Genomic DNA, 6000 nt, shown 5'->3' with positions numbered 1-6000 from the left:
GGTGTACCAGTAGTGAATCTAACCCCTGGTCTGATGTAAAATAGTAAGAATGTATTGACTTTTGAGTAATGACTCCTTGGATCACAAGGAGTCATTTTCTTTCTTCCTTTCTTTTCTTTTCTTTTTTATTTTTTTACTTCCCTCTGATTTGACCTCTCATTTTGAAACCTAACACTCTTGCCCTTTCACCTACTTCTTTTTTCCCTTTCACCTACTTTTGAGTCATGCGTCCTCCTTAAAGAGGCCAAGCCTACACAGCACCTACAACCCTCTTTTGTCTTCTCAAGTCAGTGAATGTGGAGGCAGCAGCAAGAATAATGTCCAAGTCTTCACAGTGATTCTGATAGCCTCTGAAGTTTGGGAATCATTGTTTCATACTAGTGTTTTTTTGGTACTGTGGGAGGGGATTTGAGCCTCAATCAGAGTCCCCTAGGGTGCTTGTTCAACTTTATGCCTCCTTCCCCAGACCTGCTTAGCGGGGATCTCTGGAGAGTGAGACTCAGGAGCCTGTGTTTTTAATATGCCTTTTGAGCCCCTGTACTCTTCACATACAGTTTCGTATGTTCCTCACATTTCAGCCTCAGAACAGTCTGGAACCCCATCTTATTAATGAAGGAACAGCCTCAGACACGTTAGAGGACTTGCTCACGGTCTTAGAGCTGAGTAAACAGCAAATGATGCAAAACTACATCCTACAGGCATGACCACGGCTGGTTACCTCATTTCTCTTTGCCTTAGCTCCCTCACCCAGAAAGCAGGAATACTAATAGTCCTCAGCGCTCTATAAAGGACATATGGGTGTTCACTATACTCAGTTTTCAACTTTTCTGGGGCTTAAAATGTTTCAAGAGACAAGGTAGAGGAAATAATGTAGCAATGAAAGAAAATGATCAGACCTGTAATCATCTGCAGTTTAAGGTAAACCACAGACAAGTAACACTGTACAAAACAAGCAAACTAAACTCTGCTGTTACAAGTAAGGAGGACAGTTCCTTTGGGGGCTAATAAGGACTAGTGACTGGGTGCAGTCATGAAAGTTCCTTTGAGTGATGCTAATTTTTTCTCTCCTCCTTCTCCTTTTTTTTTTTTTTTTTTTTTTTTGAAGAGGAAGCGTGAGAAAGAGCACACACCACACATGGGGGCGGGGGAGAGGGGGGCGGAAGGGGGTGCATACAGAGGCAGAGGGAGAGGGAAAGGGAGAATCCCAGGCAGGCTCTGCACTCAGCAGGAGCCCAATGCCCCACTAAATCTCATGACTCTGAGACCATGACCTGAGCCAAAAGCAAGAGTCACTTAACCAGCTGAGCCACCCAGAGGCCCCACTGCTAATTTTTTCTTGTGCTGGGCACTAGTGACATGTCTGTGCTCTTTTCGTGAAAGTGTATTAAATTTATATGAATTTATATATTAATATATATAAGATATATTAAACCTAAATATTTTTTGCATGTATGTTCTACTTCTCTAGATGAGTTTTGAAAAGTTGAGAAAAGAGGCGCCTGAGTGGCTCAGTTGGTTAAGCATCTGCCTTTGGCTCAGGTCATGATCCCAGGGTCCTGGGACTGAGCCCCTCAGCCGGCTCCCCACTCTGTGGAGAGCCTGCTTCTCCCTCTCCCTCTGCCTGCCACTCTGCCTACTTGTGCTCTATCACTCTGTCAAGTAAATAAGTAAATAAAAATCTTTTTTAGAAAACTTTTTTTAAGTTGAGAAAAGAAAAAAGTATAGTTGGGCTTCCTTCATAAATTTTTGCAAGGATTTTTTGTTTAAGATTTTATTTATCTATTTGATAGACAGAGATCACAAGCAGGCAGAGGCAGGCAGAGAGAGAGGAAGGGAAGCAGGCTCCCCACTAAGCAGAAATCCCAAAGTGGGGCTCAATGCCAGGACCCTGGGATCATGACCTGAGCCAAAGGCAGAGGTTTTAACCCACTGAGCCACCCAAGCACCCCCCTTTTGCAGGGATTAAATGAATCAATGTCAGGTACCTAGAAATGGTAGCTATTATTTAATGTTTTATAACCACACCCAGAGCTGTTTTGTCCAAGAGTCATATGCTGGGCATTGGGCTGGAGAGAACTCAGCTCACAGGGGAATTAGAAGGGGCTCCTAAGGACCAGCAACATCCCAAGCCCTGCCTAGTCTTCCTGAACTCCAAAGTATGGGAGACCCTGTTGACAAAGAAACCTATTCTAGAGTTTATAGCAACTTACCCTCTTTGAGTGTATAACTGATACAAAGTAATAGTGAAATAGCAAGAAAAAAAAACTGCCAATGAAGTTTCCTCTTCTAGAGGAGGGGCAACAGGTTCTCTCCCTGGCTGATTTCTCTTTAGTCTGGGGTTTAGCACTGTGAGCTCCAGCTACATTCACCTCCCCATGCAACCAACATGCATCCCTCTCTCCCTCCCAGCCCTCCCTCTTTGGACAAACCCTCAGTCTCTCTGTCTGGAATGCCTACCCATCTAGCAAACTCCACTCACTCTGGGCTACACAGCTCTTTCTGTGAGGCCCTCCTCAGGCCCAAGGCCACAAACTCATATACAGCAGAGCTGAGCCTCAAACCAGGTAGGTCTGGCTCCCGAATCTATGGTATATGTTCTTAGGCAGTGAATAGAATTGACCTTCACAGGCCTCAATGTCTATATGAAGGAATTAGATGGTATTTAGGGCTCCTTCCAGCTGTATTGTCTTAATCCAAAAAAATAACAATACATTGTTTATGGTGTTACAATGTTCTTTCTACAAACATTATCCCAAACCAGTCAGGTACCTTTTCCTATTCCTGTATGCTAAGACAACAGCATTCAAAAACAGCAGAAATAATACTACGTTTGTTTCTTTTCATCTGAGCTGGAAATTAGATAAAAACTGCTTTTCTCATGAACCAGGGACAAAAATAATGGGTCACAACTAATGAGTCAGGAGGCCAGATGATTTCTGTTTTGACCAGTTCAAACTCCATGCAAACTGGTCACCAGCACAAGAATTTCCTGGATGACCCAATTAATCTACTTTCCTAATCATGCCCAAGCTTGATCCTCTGCCATTCTTCTTTTATTCCCTTCCAAATACCTTGGAGAGGAAAAGGCACTCCTCTTTCACATGGCCTTTAACTTGACTTAGTTTCCAAACAAACCAACCTCCTCCTCCTTCTCAAAGAACTTCATGTATTTTAGCTTGTCAGGGCCCCTTCCCTTCTCTATCTGAAATGGATAACTCAAGGAGAAGTATACAAAAGATAGATCTCATCAAATTTCGAATCCATGTCTTGTCTGATTTCTTTCTTTTCCCTCCATCTTGTAGTTTGTTATAGATTTGAGATTTCACAAACTGAAATTATCCTGGGCTATCACAACTTCATGTATTTTTTTTCTCTTTCAGTGAATGGAATATTTTTTAAAGATTTATTTATTTATTTATTTATTTATTGGGGGGGGAGTGAACGCAGGCACAGAAGGGGCAGAGGGAGGGGGAGAGAGAGAATCTGAAGCAGACTGAGTGTGTAGTTCCATGTGGGGCTTGATCCCATGACCCCAAGATCACAGCCTGAGCTGAAACTGAAAGTCGGTTGCTTAACCGACTGAGCAACCCAGGCACCCCCAAGTGAATGCAGTTATTAAGTGAATTCATAAATATAGCTTACTTTTGATTATTTATTTAATATCCAATTTATTCTCTGTCACACACAAAGGACTTGGATTGCCTCATAAAATGCATAGAATATAAGAATACATTTTATTTTTTTTTAATTTTCTTTAAAGATTTTATTTGAGAGAGGGAGAGTGAGAGAGAGAGAGAACAAGTGGCTGAGAGGCAGAGGGAGAGCTCTCTCCACTGAGCAGGGACCCCGACATGGGACTTGATCCCAGAATGCTGACATCATGACCAGAGCAGAAGGCAGACACTTGACCGACTGAGCCACCCAGGTGCCCAAGAATACATTTTAAATAGGCAAGAAAAATAAGGCAAAGAGTGTGAATGACACTTACTGTTTTCAGACTATCATCGTCACATCAGGTAATTAACGTTCACAATAGGAGAGGCTCAGTGACTCAACTAGGATGAAGAAACAGCTCCTAAAATAATAATCTATTGTATGAAGAGAAGCTGCTGCACTAGAGCTTGTCAATTATAATAAGTTCTTTTGTAGTTTCTTACTACAGCATAAGAGTGTGGGGGGAAAAATAAAAAAAAATTAAAAAAAAAAAAACCATTAACTTTGAAATCAGAGCCCTGACTTTTCCCCTCCAGTTTTATTGAGATACAGTAGACATATAAAATTGTGTAAGCTTAAGGTGCACAACGTAATTATTATATGTACATATATATATGGAAAAAGGATTACCACAATAAGGTTAGTTATCACATCACATACTTACAATGTGTATGTGTGTGATGAGAACTCTTAAATAAATCTACTCTCTTGACAACTTTGAAATACACAAAGCAGTATGGTTAACTCTTGTCGCCATGCTGTACATTAAGTTCCAGAACTTAATCATCTTAGAGTTGGAAGTTTATACAGAGTTCCAACTTGGAATCTACGTATATTTCGCTGATAACAATAACACCTACCTCAAATGATTATTGTGCAAAAGAATAAGACAATGAGTATAAGGCCCCAAACAGCACCAGACAAATAGTTTCTTAGCTAGTGTCATTGCCATTCTCCTGTTAATGCCATTTTGTTCACAGAAAGTAAAATCAGGTAAAATTCAGGTGATGAGAATGAACAGAATTTTAGACCAGAAAGCGATCCTATCAATGATCCCATCTAGTGAGTCCCTGTGCATATGACAATGGCCTGGGGCACTTTTTAAAAAATACAGATTCTGGAGGGTGCCTGGGTGGCTCAGTCGTTAAGTGACTATCTTAGACTCAGGTCATGATCCCAGAGTCCTAGTACCCTGCATCCGTATCCCCGTTCAGCCAGAAGCCTGATCTCCCTCTCCCACTCCCCCTGCTTGTGTTCCTCTCTGCCTGTCTCTCTCTCTCTCTGTCAAATAAATAAATAAAATCTTTAAAAAAAAAAAAAACAGATTCTGGGACCTCATCCCCAGAGATTCTTTTTCACCAAATATAAGAAATAGTCCAGGGGGCAACTGAGTGGCTCAGTCGGTTGAGTGACTCGATTTTGGTTCAGGTCATGATCTCAAGGTCATGGGATCGAGCCCCATAGTGAGCTCTGTGTTCAGGGCAGAGTCAGTCTGAGATTCTCTCTCTCTCCTCCTGCCCCTCTCTCAGCTTGGGCTTTCTCTCTCTCCCTCTTTCCCTCTCTCTCACTCTCAAATAACATAAATAATAAATAAATAATCTTAAAAAAAAAAAAAAATAGGAGCGCTCCGTTGGCTCAGTCCCGGTGGGACTGAGCCCAGCATCAGGCTCCCTGCTCTGCTGGGAGTCTGCCAGTCCCTTCCCCTCTGCCCCTTACCCATCCCCCACTCCTCTGCTTGTGCGATTCTCTCTTGCTCTCACTCTCAGTCTCGCTCTCTCTCACTCTTGCCCTCAAATAAATAAGTAAAATCTTTTTTTTTTAAGCTTTTATTTATTTATTTGACAGAGAGAAATCACAAGTAGACGGAGAGGCAGGCAGAGAGAGAGAGGAAGGGAAGCAGGCTCCCTGCTGAGCAGAGAGCCCGATGCGGGACTCGATCCCAGGACCCTGAGATCATGACCTGAGCCAAAGGCAGCGGCCTAACCCACTGAGCCACCCAGGCACCCCTAAATAAGTAAAATCTTAAAAAAAAAAAAAATAGTCCAGAAATATTTGAAAAATAGCCCAGGTCATTCTGATTCAGGTAATCCTTTGAGAAATACTGCATTCCAGCCAGACTTCTAAGGGACAAAGCAGCTGAGTGATTTGCCTAGGGCACCACAGCTGGCAGCGTTGACACCAGAACCTGAGATGCCTGGCTCCATGGTCTTCCCACAATGTGTACAAAAATATAACTCGAGGGACACCTGGGTGGCTCAGCTGGTTAAGCCCCTGCCTTTGGCTCAG

This window comes from Neovison vison, chromosome 9, assembly GCF_020171115.1.
Source record: "Neovison vison isolate M4711 chromosome 9, ASM_NN_V1, whole genome shotgun sequence".
NCBI classification, from domain to species: Eukaryota; Metazoa; Chordata; class Mammalia; order Carnivora; family Mustelidae; genus Neogale; species Neogale vison.
This window is presented reverse-complemented; position numbering follows the sequence as displayed.